The sequence below is a fragment of the Lepidochelys kempii genome, chromosome 1 (genome assembly GCF_965140265.1).
Source record: "Lepidochelys kempii isolate rLepKem1 chromosome 1, rLepKem1.hap2, whole genome shotgun sequence".
Lineage (NCBI taxonomy): Eukaryota > Metazoa > Chordata > Testudines > Cheloniidae > Lepidochelys > Lepidochelys kempii.
In genome coordinates, this window is record NC_133256.1 from 274,945,375 (window position 1) to 274,959,008 (window position 13,634).

General features: G+C 45.4%; 1 protein-coding gene across 3 annotated transcripts in view; it reads left to right on the forward strand.

Moving 5' to 3' along the window:
• The first annotated feature begins 727 nt into the window (after positions 1–727).
• The window catches only part of SLC6A15 (solute carrier family 6 member 15), a 58,586-nt gene continuing 45,679 nt past the window's right edge, over positions 728–13,634 (forward strand). Inside the window, exons 1-2 of one of the 3 annotated variants that reach the window (XM_073327615.1) lie at positions 728–876; positions 3,894–4,004. The gene's annotated coding sequence lies outside the window, so the exon portion shown is untranslated. Of the gene's footprint in view, positions 877–1,157; positions 1,290–3,893; positions 4,005–13,634 lie in introns of those variants that run through there. The other 2 variants (XM_073327616.1, XM_073327614.1) reach the window with 2 other exon arrangements.

Sequence of the window (13,634 nt, forward strand, 5' to 3'; positions counted from 1 at the left end):
CTGCACCACCCAGCTCAGCTCCTCCACATCCTCTTTCCCTTCTGTGTACTTTTTAGCTCCTCACTCCTGTGTTTCTACACGCCTGGGTGCCCACCCTTCGTCTATCAGCATGTCAACCACAAAACACACACGAATACACACCCCCCTCCCACCCATTGCCTTATAGATCCCAACTCTCCATCCCGCCGGGCTGCAGTGGAAGCGCTGGGCCTGGGCCAAGGGCATGGGAAGAGCGGTAACTGCTTCACTTTCCCACAACCCTTGGGCAGACAGATACCTCGCACGCGTGCGCTAGGGGTGCAGTGGTGGTAGCAGAGGGGAAGAGGGTGGGAAAAGGCGCCTCTTGCCTTTGTGAGGCAGGGCAAGGAGCATACTGCGGATGCCACCGGCCGTTCCAGCGCAGGAGCCAGGGTGGGGCCAGCTGGGAGCTGCTGATGGTTCTTGAACACAAAGCTGAAGCAAAGCCTTAAACAAACAGGGCTAAAGACCACCAGGCAGCGGCACGCTTGTGGAATGGAGCCCTGGGCCCCGTCTCCACCCCTCCTCTCCCCACACCCATCACCCCCATCGCTGGCTGAGCAAGGATGCAACTGCGGGCGGGTGTCGCAGAGTTTCCTCTGCGTCAAGGGAGGTGCGGCTCCCCCGGCTCAGCCCTGCCCTCCCTCCTTCCACCGGCGCCGCCCCCCCCCCCCTTTTTTTTTTTTTTTTTTGTTGTGTCCGCCTTTAAGCCGCCGCTGCATAGAGGGCTGGGCACATGTGCGCCTGCATCTCGCTCTCCATCACGCACCCAAGCCCTACGACAAACACGCTCATTCATTCACTCCAAGCACACAGGGCGAAGCCAGCCTCCGCCGCAGGGCCTCGCCCCAAAGAAAGGTAGGTAAGGGGGCCGCACCGCCGGACAAGGGGGCATGTCTGGGGCGCGGGGAGCGGGATGGAGAGGGATCAGCAGGATTCCCGCACAGGATGCTCGCGGCTTTAGTGCTCCCAAGCCATCTTGTGTGGGTCCTGCTCTGGCAGAGCGGGATGGAAGGAAACGCATGATCGGGAGGCACCGTTTGCCGGTGGTGGGGTTCGTGGGCACCGGAGAGCTCACGCTGGGGGTGGGAAGAGAGACCCGCCCGCTTATCTGTATGTGCTGGGAGGGGAAGTGGTTTCTCTCCGCCCGGTGTTTCCCCTCTGGTAGAAGCCAGGGGCATTGTCACTGAACATCGCCTGTTCGGAGGGAAGCGTGTTTGGGGAAACAACAGTATGGCCAGATGGAAAGAGCCGCCTTGTGCTTTGATTCGGTGGGGTTGGGTTTCTTTCTTCCTTTCTTTCTCTTTGGCGGGCAGTTCCTCTCCTGGTGTGGATCAAAAGCATTTCGTTCAGGTCCCGCGGGTTGTGTAAAACGCCTTCATTGCTTGTGTGTCTGCAGCGCAGGGAAGGGAGCATTTAATCTGGAGATCTGCCTTTCTGGCTGGAGCTATTTCGGTGGCTTCAAGGCTTATTAAGAGGAGACTGCCTGATCTTAATCGTTTAAGCTATTTGGGGGATGAAAGAGGATGAATAGCGCCGGTTGCGCCTGTAGCGGTTCCCAAATCTGCATCTCTCTCTCTCTCTCTAACTGGAGGGCGGCGAATGGAGGAGAGGTTTAGGGAAATATCTTCAGAAGGCAGGATCTGCTCAGCTGAGGCTACTGGCATATTATTTTGGAGACGGGGCCGAGGGGCCTGGATCTAAGATCATTTTAGCGGTGGTGGGGAGGAAGAGGTCTGGATGCTGTCTCATTCTGTGTATTCAATGGTCATGGCCAGTGCTTGTTCCTCCTTCTCCCCCGCCTTCCGAATCCCAGTCTGGCTGGAGTAACTCTGGGGGAAGGGGGGCAAGGCTGGTCTACCGTGATGTCAGCCATGTTTGGGTGGGTATGTTAATGAGGATTTCTCCCCAGCCTTGTTCGGTCTTGGGTCGTCTTCCCCCTCCCCCCCCCCCCCCGCATTTTAAGACTCATCCCCTCTCTCCAGCACCCATGTACAAAATATATATCTCAGAGAGAGGGGAGATTCACGCCTGTAATTTTCATGCTGTGTTTGGACTCTGCGCTATCGGATTCCTTTGATAATCCTCCTCATTGCCTACATGCTCCTGTAATATTTTCCTTTGGGGCTTGCTAGGATGAGAATGAACAGCCAGACAGGCAGAGAGGTTCAGCATTTCTCTGCCATACTTTGTTTCGGTTGAGGAAGCACATAGGATTTTTAAAAGGTATCATCGCCTCCCTGCCCTTAGAGATGCAAAGGAATGTAGATTTCTATTGCAGAGAATTGAATGTTATTTGTTAAATTTTGCAGTCAAAGTTTTATATTACCGTGTGGATCAGCCATTTTAGACCATCTCGTGTTTAGTATTGCTACATATCAATCACAGTGAGTGTAGTAGCATTGGTTTATAGGAAACCCTAACTATTTTCAAAACACAGTCTTCCTCTTAGGAGGCAATTATTATTTTTAATAGAGGATAAAAATGCTGGTTTCTCCCAATTTCTTTTTCCCTCAAAAATGCATAAATTAGCACTAGTGATTTCATAAGAGTCAGGTGTTACATCAGCCGTTATGCATGTGCACACAGATATGTTCTCCAGACAACTTTCTCCCTTTGATAAAAATGACACAATTTCACCCAAATCCTTCTGTGTTGCAACTTACTTCCCAGACAACCATTTGTATTGATCTTTTCTGCATTAAAAAGAAAATTTAGTTAACTAAATGTTAGAAAACCCAAATCAGGATTTCTCCATTTTGGACTCCATTATTGAAGGATTGAATTTATGCATTGACGCTATTAAGAAAATAGCTCCTTACACACACACAACTCCCTAGGAGCTCAATATTACACTCCAAATACAAGGGGAGGGGAGCCTTCCTGTTGATTTAGGTCTTAGAATCCAAAATTGGGTCCACTCACAGAAGTTCAGATGTGCCACCAACAGTGGAATTAAGAAGTTGCTGATGCAATTCCAAGTTACTTTTTCAGAATACAGCTGATTCATAGATTCCAAGATGCCAAAAGGGACAATTGGGACCATCCAGTCTGACCTACTGTATAACATAGATCATAGAACTTCCCCAAAATAATTCCTTTTAGAAAAATAACCAGTATTGATTTAAAAATTGTTGGTGATGAAGAATCCACCACAACCCTTGGTAAGTTGTTCAAATGGTTAATTACTCTGATTGTTAAAAAATGTATGCCTTATTTCCTGTCTGAATTTTTGTTCTCAGTATTTTAAATTATTTTAAAATGTTAGTATCCTTTAATATTAAAGGAAAATATTTTCCTTCATGTTCCTTCCTATCAGGCTTCTCTTTGTCATCCTCTTCTTTTGGTAATTATCTCATGACATAAGTATCAGTAGCAATTTTTCAGGCAAGCGATTTGGCAACTACATAGTTTCCTGAAGGTGCTGTCATGTTGTTAAATTATTTTTGGTTAGTTACGGAGACTATTTTGTCCACACTTACTACATTTTTCATTTTAATCCCCTCTAACGCAAAAGAATATCTGAACTTTTCACCAATTAAATATTAAGTTCTATAAAATCTACTATGAAGTTACTTACAGTTGAGTGAATTAAGATGGCTGACAAAACTGCTTTACTTAATGCAAGCTTTTAGCACTTTTGGTCCTTATATGCAGAGTTGGTAACAATCTTTATATTTACATGGCCTAGTAGCTTCTGTTATAAAAGATTCTTGTGAGCTTTTTTTAGAAACGCTAACACATCCACTGTTTGCAGCAGGTCTTTGAAGTTTTGTACAGAGAAGCACCCAGGCTAGAGAAGTACATTTTTCTTTTGTCCTCTGAAATTTCATACAGATTTAACTCCTTTTCCCTTTTTCACTTGTATTCCTCAGGGAAAATTTAGCAAACTGCCATAATAATAACTGAATACCAACGTTCTAAAGACCTGGGCCCACACCACCAAATAGCAGCAGAACACACTGTACTTGGTATGCACATCTCAGGTGAGTACCCTAAACACTGGGCTAAAAGTTAGGAGGGAAGTCATCTTGTGTGGAACTGCACACCTACAGGATCGGGCCCCCCAGGTGAGTAAGACGGAGGAGGCCGTTAGTGCATCACACTGGGGCTTAAGAATCTGGATGTCTAGAATAAGGCAGCAGTGCACATGCTCAAAGGCAGGGATATAGGTGTTTAGGGAAGTTGTGCTGGAAAAACATAGGTGATGAGTGAGGTTAGATTGCAGCTGAAAAAGGGGTTTGGGAATAGTAGTGGTACCTAAATCTGGGATTTAGGTGCCTAAAGTGGCAGTTAGGAAGCTAGATCCCTTTATGAATCTGGCCCTTTGTAATATTTAAAATATCTTTATGTAACCCTTCTGCCCGTCAGAGTTGGCAGCAACAAGGGCCGGGTTCAATATCTAGGGGATCCATTCCAATAACACAATGCAAACCGGCTCGAGCCCCCACCCAGTGACCTGGGACAAATATATACCACCCCCGCTGGGCGCCTCCAAGAGGCAATACTTCCCCTCTCGCAAGCACATAGTCTGAGTGTAGCAAAAAGCCTTTTAATAACAGAGAGAAACAATGTGGCATTATGTTGGGGAAACACCACCAACAGGATTCATAACACAACCCATGAGCAAAAAACCCACCCCAAGCAAATTGGAGCATGCCCCTTTCCCTTTGGTTCTTGAGTCCAGCAACCCCAAATCACCCAAAGTCCCAAAAGTCCAATGACCCAAAAGTCTCTGTCCCTGGTCAGGGCAGCCCCAGAGTTCGAAAGTTTATCTGTGGAGCTTTACCTCCCAACCTGGGTGGAGATGGGGCGGGGGTAAGAGGCACCTTACATGATCTGAAGCTGACCAACCCACAGCTCCATAGGCCTCCGCTCTGCTCTGTCAGCCGCCCCACAAACTCCTTCGCTCAGCTCCGCGGCCCACAAGCAGCTCCCGCCATCCCACAAAGTGCTCCACCAGCCAGTCCACAAACTGCTCTGCGTCCCACCAGCAGCTTCCGCCGTCCTACGAACTGCTCCACCAGCCTGTCCACAAGGCATTCCAGCCGTCCCGCAAACTGCTCCACAATATATCTTCAGGCTCCCTCACTACTTAACACAATGCTCAGTGATTTCAGCTCTTAGTCAGTTCAGCTCTTTGGTGAATTCAGCTTGTAGTAGGGGAGCCTCAGTGCTGGTGCACCATTAGCTCAAAGTGAGCTCAGCAGCCTGTAACTAGACTCCTAATGTAATCAAAATTAGCTCTGATATTCCACAGTGGAGAGAGGAGGAAGTGCAATTAGCACGTAAGACCCTCACTAAGGGGCCCATACCACCAAGTATTAATACTTGTCCCCAGCCTCTCTCCCTTCACAGAGTTTTAAAACCCATGACCCTTGCCTAGCGAGTGCTACTTAGTTGATGGTGAGTCCCTCCATCATAACAAAAGGCCAAGTACAGTTCCAAGCACAGTTCCCATAATCAGCGTAACAACAATTTATTCTTCCTGCCCCAATAACAGAGACACTGGGGATCCCACAGCAGCCAAAGTGACCATTTGGGTAGCTATGGCCTCATTCTAGGTGGGGTGGGTGTGCCTATGCAAATGAGATCGGCCCCTGAAGTTCTTTTCCACAACTTGCCACACCTCACCACCAGATGTCAGGGTGGAGCTCATCCTGACACTGCTTACATTTATATCCTCTGCCACCTTAAGTAAGGCTTAAGGAGTAAGGGTTTTTGATAAACTCTTTATCATAATGTAATGGCAAATACATGATTAGGGCAGAAAAAGGAAAAACTCTGTGAATTTGCTTACCTTTGTGCCTTGTGTTGGCCTTGTGTTCACTATTGCTTATCCATTGCCTCCTCCCAGTTATACTGGAGTTATGGGGACTTAAGCAGGGGTGCTGGAACAATTTGTATAGTGGGGGTGCTGAAAGTCACTGAACTGAACTGTAAACCCTGTATATGATGGAAACCACTTCAAGCCAGGGGGGTGCAGCAGCAACCCTAGTTCCAGCATCTATGAATTTCAGGTAGTAAACAATTGGCCCTGACTGACATACCCATAGAAAATAATCACAAAGCAAGTGAAGTCTTCACTGCATCTAAAGTGGAAATATCTGCAACTACCCCCATGTAAAACTGTAAAAGATTGTGTCCAGAAAAAATGGACATGGTGCAGAACTCATTCAGTAATTCTGCGTTGTGGGTCACTGATGGGGTCTATCAGGGCTTCTCTCCCTCCTGCTGTGGCATCAAAGCCCTAACATTCTCCACCAAAGGAAAATCCACTCAGACTGGGTAACCAACAAGACAGTTCTCCAGCGGCCTGAAAGGTCCAGAAGGAAATACCAATCAGGAACCAGCAGATCAGTTAAGAAGGCTAGCCTGCTTTTGCTCAAGGGCAGAACTAGGTGAGATTGGGACAGAGGAGGAGCTCATCAGGGCAAACCGGGAAACCAGGCCAAGGCCTTGCCCTAAGCACTGCAACTAAGCATTTGCATTTTGAAGGAATTTTCCCCCTCCTTGTTTAGAGGCGCAGACAGCCAAATCATGAGTTGCTGTTTTTGTTTAGAGCTTGATGCCAAGCTTACAGCCCCAAGTAAGTGGCCAACTTTGCAGACTAAGGTGTGGATTAACTGCAGTACCACATGCAGCCCTGCCTGCCACATCTTGGACCCAGAAGTGGGACTGACGTTTTTAGTAAAGGGTAACCATGGAGCAGATCATACAACTCCTAGCTCAGCAGCAGCAGGTCCAGGCAGAGGCCCAGCAGCCCAGACTCGGCGAGCCACCCAATAGCAGCAAGCAAGCAATAATGGCAGTAACAGTTTTAGGAGGCAACACTGGAATGGATCACCAGCTGCTCCCACTCTGAAGTGACTCAGCCAGCCCCAGTATTGTCCTTTCCAAATTGGGACCTGCTGCTAACCCTGAGACATATCTTGTTATGTTTGAGTGCATAGGCACAGCCACACAATGGGAGAAGGACACATGAGCCACACGACTAGCCCCTTTTCTGGCTGGGGAAGCCCAGGTGGCCTACGTGGCCTTAGATGATGAAGCTGCAAAGGATTCTGATACCCTGAAAGCTACTGTTCTCGACCAACAAGGGGCATCCATCGCCTGAGACGATTCTAGACAGAACATTTCCCACTGGGGGGCACAACCCCAGGCTGTGGCTTAGTGGTTAAAGGATTGAGCTGCCCACCAGCTCCAGCTGGCATCCCGCCCTCCAGCCAAGATTCTGGAGGTGTTGGTGCTCAAACATTCTGCCAACTGTCATCCAAACCTGAGTATGCTGATACAATCTCGGCACGGTGACAGTTCAACTCACAGAGGACTTTATGGCAGCAGGTTGGTCCAGCCAGAGTGAATGGCCCTTGTCTGGTGAAGCCTGGTCCCAACCTCCTGAGGAGTCAACTTGAGGTACTAGAAAGGGCCCAGGGGGTTCCCAGAGAAGTCCCCAAATGAGGGGTACCCTCCAAATGAAACCCAGAAGGCACCCCTTAAATGGTGGCAGTCAATGAAAGACACTAAACCTTGCATTACTTGGTGGTATCTGGAGTTAGTACACCAGCCAGATTCACAACATCAGAATGCAGATTTCTTTTCCTGGGAGGGTGGCATTATTGCAGAGGAGGGAGATTGGATCAATAGGCCCATTCTGCAGGGTGGAGGTGTGTGATGGGGTCTATTAGGCCTTCTCTGCCCCCTGCTGGAGGCATCAGTGCCCAAAACTCCTAGCCCAAGGAAAATCTTCTAAGAACAAGCGATCAACAAGCCAGTCCTCCAAGGGCAAGGAGAAAATATTGACTGCTCAGGAACCAGCAGGCCAGTTAAGAACTTTGCAGATTAAGGTGGGGAGAGGTCCTGAAGGGGGCACTACAGAGCATCTTTGCATGTCACAGTGACAAGTGCTGAGAAGTCTATAGAATCTGATGAGAAGATTAGAGGCACAAGAGATAAAATTAGGATCTGTTCAGGCCACAATTGAGCTGATTATTAGAGACAACCTACACATGCAGAACAAAAATGACACTCAAGAATTCCAAAATAAAATAATCTTAGATATTCCCCAGATGTGCGATTGGAGATCCCCAAATATAAGCCCCAGCTGTGCCACTGATTTGCAAGGAGAAAGTTGTCATTGAGTTAATGAACCAACTGTCAACAAATATTTACTGAAGTCTGACGATTCTGTGAAGAATAGTTTCTACCCCTAGCTAATCCATATTGTTTGTCCAAAAATTCAGAAAGAATCCTCCAATGGACCTGAGTGTCGGGATGAGAGAACAGGAGGGAGAAATGAAGGACTTATTTGGCCTGTATTTGAGATTGTGAAAGAAGTTCCTGTTCTAAGAGAGATCCCAGGAAGAGCATTTATTAGCAACTGAGGGCTACATTCACTTTTAAAATAAGAAAGCATAACTTCATTGAAGTCAGAAAATATGCACCTACTTTCATGATTGGTAAATTTGGTCCTGAGTCTTTAAATTATTTTCCCAGGATCAAAACATTTAATTGGGGTCGGGGCATTTCAGGGGGAGACACTCATTGTTTCTCATGCTTCCAAACCAAAGGTCCATTTCTGAGCCTATAAGCAAGATTGTAATGTCACATTTTCTATGTTATATTCCTGCACATCTCAGGTAGAATCACAAGGGAACACACAGAACTGGGTCCCTCTTTATATGGATGAGTTCACATCTTTCCTAAGGGAAAGATCAAGTCAGATGCAGCTTGAGTCCTCGTCTGTTTCTACCACACTGGTTGATAATTTTTTGGAGTCGAGCCTTAGCGACAATATGGATGAAACTGAGAACACCATGTTTTCCTAACAGATTTAAAGTTCTTAATGTACACTTGTATAACCGTTTTATAATGGGAAACTTGTATTAACTTTTTGGTATGTATAACTACATTAATTAACTAGGGCAAAATGCTATAACATGCAGCTCCTACTGAGGAGTGCAGTGTAATGCAGTGTAATGGCCACTCCTATACTTTTCCATCTTGTAGGGTGCAGAAGGGTAACAATAGGCTTCACTTGGTGGGAAGAAGACAGTGCAAGGAATATGCTGCTGCATTGCAGCAATAGTTCATGTCTATTAAACAGAGTAACATAGTGTAGCTCTTCCTCTCAGCTGCCTGCAAATAGGTCTTCACCAACCTTAGCCATTCTTCACACTCACAGTCTGCCTCCAAAACTTGGATCAATCCTACTACCTTTCCCCACCCATTCCTATTTCCCAGTCAGAACTGATGTCCTTCAGATCTTCCCCCAGGTCCTATCAGCAGCACTTGTCTACTTCTTCTCAGCTCAGCAAGGCTCTCTGCTCCTGCTCTTTTTCTTTTCCTGTCCCAGCATCAGCTTCCACTGTCCTGCTCTGTATTTGAATCGACTCCTGCAAGGTTCCTGTAAGGTGCTGAGCATCCTCATCTTAGTTTTGCAGCTTTTTGCACATAAATCTCAGGGATGGGTAAGCATCATCATCATTTTACAGACAGGAAAACTGAAGCATGGAGATGTGACTTGATCAAGGTCAGAAAGCCACCCAGTGGCAGAATGAGGATAGAATCTTGACAACTTGTCTGGTATCTTATCTCCTGAACTACACGATCCTTCATGGGAGTCAATGGGACATTTTGTGAATGGGAGAAGAAGGCACTTAACACCTTGCAGACTGGACTTTAAACTGTTCTGGCACTTTCTCACAAAGTTAGGTGAATATGGCATGAACTCCATAAATCCTTTCACACCATGCATTCCACCTTTTCCTAACTCTTCAAAGTTATGAAAAGAGCTACTCCTGAAAGGAATATTGAGCTCTGAGAACATGAATCTCTTACTTCTGTTAGTGAGTAATCTTGAATTTAAAAGGAAATTAATTCCATTTTTCTTTTTTCTATTTTGAATGTGTAGGAATAGTGTATTATATTATAATTAAGTGAGACTTTTCAAACTAATGAGAAATTCTGCTCTATTTGATGTTTGTTGCTAGTCTTTTATAAAGCTTTAAAATGTGATGTCTTCATTTTGTCTTTGTTTCCTTTATGTAAATGTCCAAATGAGGGCTGAAACCAAATAAATAGAATGTATTAATTAGTGTATTGAGACTCTTTCTCATTCTTTTTGATGAATGCTTTTAATTTTGATTAAATGCAAAATAAACTATAAAAATAAAATAAAAAAGAAATAAAATACATTACAATACACCTTCCATTAAAGGTGTGTTGGGATCTATATATTTTCAGATGATAGTATGTTCCCTTTTGAAAGCTATGAATCTAAAAACAATTATGTTTTACTTTATGTCAAAATAGATCTTTTCTATGGCTCTTTGCTGTTGAGTTACATCAATCAGTGTAATAATATTCTACTGTACTTTATAAACTAAAATTGCCTTACATATATATTTGCATATAGACTGATGCTGTGATTACAGCTATAGGATTTCTGGGTCAGCTATGTTTATTTTACTTTCAAATTTGTATGCAAGTCTACATAAGTTTTGTGCATGTTTTTCCCTATTGTGAAAATCTCTAGCACCATCACTTTTTAATTATTTATTCATACTACATAATTGACAGCGCTTGGAAAACAGTACATATCCAGAAAGTTGCACTTATATATTAATATATACATCTTAGCGGATAAGCCTGAAAAGGATTGTTGAGCCAGATTCAAGTTTAAATGCTAATAAAAGGATTTAAGTATTGATGATGGTCTCTGGTATGGTGGAAGACAGTGCAAAGCTGCTACAACTCTTAATGAAAGAGCAGGAATGGGTGGCAGTGAACCCCCCCTAAGTGGGCAGGACCAGCAGAAAAAAGCTGTCTAGCCAGGCTGCTTAGAGAATGTATCTATTCAGATTCTCCCACTGGTGAAGTTCCTGTGGAGTCTGATTGGAAATTTGAACTCCTCTCCGCCTCCTGACAAACTCCATCTGCCTCACATCATCATTAAGTGTCCGTAGTCATCCGCGGACTGTTGTGCCGGCAAGAGTGACCATGCTTGATGGTGTCACACCATGTATCGTGTAGTGAAGTTCCCAGATCTGGCTTAGTCCTGTGAATCCATGTATCTCTGGGATGGCCCTTTGAGCGGTGCCAGTTAGGGTTAGGGCATGCTTCCCTTCATGGTTCAATGGAAAGTATGAGAGCCTGGGATGTTTTTGTCTCTCCTGCTGACATGGCCAAAAAGCATACAACACCACTTTTTAATATAAAGAACTATTGAAGGAAGGTCAAATCTTGGCGAGATTATGACATTTAGCACAGAGTCAAACTGCTTTATGCTGAGGATTTGGCGCTGACAGTGCATATGTAATGCCTCTAGCTGCTCCAAGTCTGCCTGTGAGAGGGTCCAGGTTTCTTATCCACATAGCAATAGAGTTCATAGGTCCCAACTTCTCCTCTACCCAGGGGGTGCTCGAACCCCCCTCCACCCCAGGCCCTGCCCAACTCCACCCCTTCCCTCAAGCCCCTGCCCCGACTCCACCCCTTCCCCCAAGCCCTTGTCCTCTTCCCGCCCCGATCCACCCCTTCCCCACCTCTTTCCACCCCCTCCCCCAAGGATGCCCCATCCCTGCTCCTCCCCCTCCCTCCTGAAGCCGATCTGCACACCATGAAACAGCTGTTTGCGGAGGGCAGGAGGTGCTGGGAGGGAGCAAGAGGAGTGGATCAATGGGGCCGCCAGCAGGGGAGAGGCTCTGGGGGCCATGGGGGGAGAGGGGGAGCTTGGCTGCAGGTGGGTGCTGAGCACAATTTAATTTTTCTGTGTGGGTGCTCCAGCCATGGAGCATCCATGGAGTTGGTGCCTATGATACAGATTTGATAGGCCCTGGATTTTGTCTCAGTGCAAAGATGTTTTTGGGTCCATAAGCGAGACTTGTACCCCAAAAGCAATGTAGTTTGGTGAAGGATTTAAAATGGTTATAGGGAAATGTTGGGTCTATTATAGTATCTTGTGTTGGAATGTCATTAGCTCCTAACTACATTTGTAATGGTATTATTATTGGGGAACTGTTTTTTTTTTCCTTAATGTTAGGTAACATATAAGTGACATGGTCTAAATTTACCTATCAGTCAGTACTATATGACTTTATCAGCCTTCTTAGAAGGTAACCAGGAATGGGCCTACTGTGGCTAAACAGCAGATTATCTGGCAGTAATGCCAAACTCAGGAGTTCACTACTTGGAAGATAAACCAAAAATAAGCCTATGAGATTTATTTCCAACATATAATGCAAACACAGTCCATTTCTAGATTAGGCACTTGTGACAGGTTCACCCTGGGGGGCCACCTGGAACTGGGATATCACTGAGCCCTCTGACTCAGCAGCCTGGTCTCTCTCTCTCACACTGTGTTGCTGTGACAAGTTGCAAAGACCTGTAACCTTGCACTTTCACCAGCATTCACACAGATAGGGACACACCCAGCTGCAGTCACAGCAGGCTCTTTAACCACCAGCCTCCCATCCTAGGTCCCCAGAGCAGTACCTTTCTGCCCTGGTCAAATCTGGCCAGTATATGGGTTTAACACCTGGTCCATCAATGTGAAGAGGAGCATGCACACTTGTGGTAACCAAGCTGAGATTTTCCCCCAAACACTTTAGTCAATCGCATACTGGTTTGGATTAAAACATAAAATAAATTCATTAACTACAAAAGATAGATTTTAAGTGATTATAAGATCAAAGCATATTACAGAGCAAATAAACAAAAACACAACCTAAGCTTAATATACTAAAGAAATTGGATATGAGTAGTAAATTCTCTCCCTAAATGTTGATTCAAGCAGGCTGCAGAGATTCTTAAGGGGCTAGCTGCACTTGCTTGCAGCTTAAAAGCCCCAGGTGTTACTTTCACAGGCCAAAAATTGCTTTTAGCCTAAGTCCAGCACTTCCTCCCAGTTCAGTCCTTGTTCCTCAGGTGTTTCCAAGAGTCTCTTTGATGTGGGGAGTCAGTGAAGACCCTCAATGATTTCACTTCCCTCCCTTAAATAGCTTTTGCATATGGCGGGAACCCTTTGTCTCCACACTTCCTTCCCTTGCCAGTCAGTGGAAAATCATTGGTATTCCAAGATGGAGTCCAGTACCAGGTGACCTGGTCTCCTGTCCCTGTAGGGTCCTGGCAGCCATGAGTCAGAGGCTGTTTACAATGTCCTCAGGAAAGTTCCAAGGTGGGAGATAAGCTTTTCCTAAGGCCTATTGTTCTTTTTAATGGTTCATTAACTTCCCAGCCAGCCATCTAGACTGAGTGCATTCTGCCTAGTGGGCATTCCCCATGTGTAAACACATTTGTAATAGATAAATAGACAATATTCCTAACTTCAGATACAAAAAAGGCACATGCATACAAATAGTATAAACATAGTAGTAAATCATAACCTTTCCAAAGATATCTCACATGACCCTATCTTGCATAAAATACATCATAGTTATGCTATAATCATATCATAAATATATTACTGTCAAGAATATGGGGTGCAGAGTCACAGCATTACAGTACCATTCCAAGGAAACTTAAAGGAAAATACCCTACGGTTGGAATGGGCAATACTATGTTCCCTGTTTGTCCATCAGGAGCCATGTTTTGTATTTTGCCATATCACTACCTCCTCA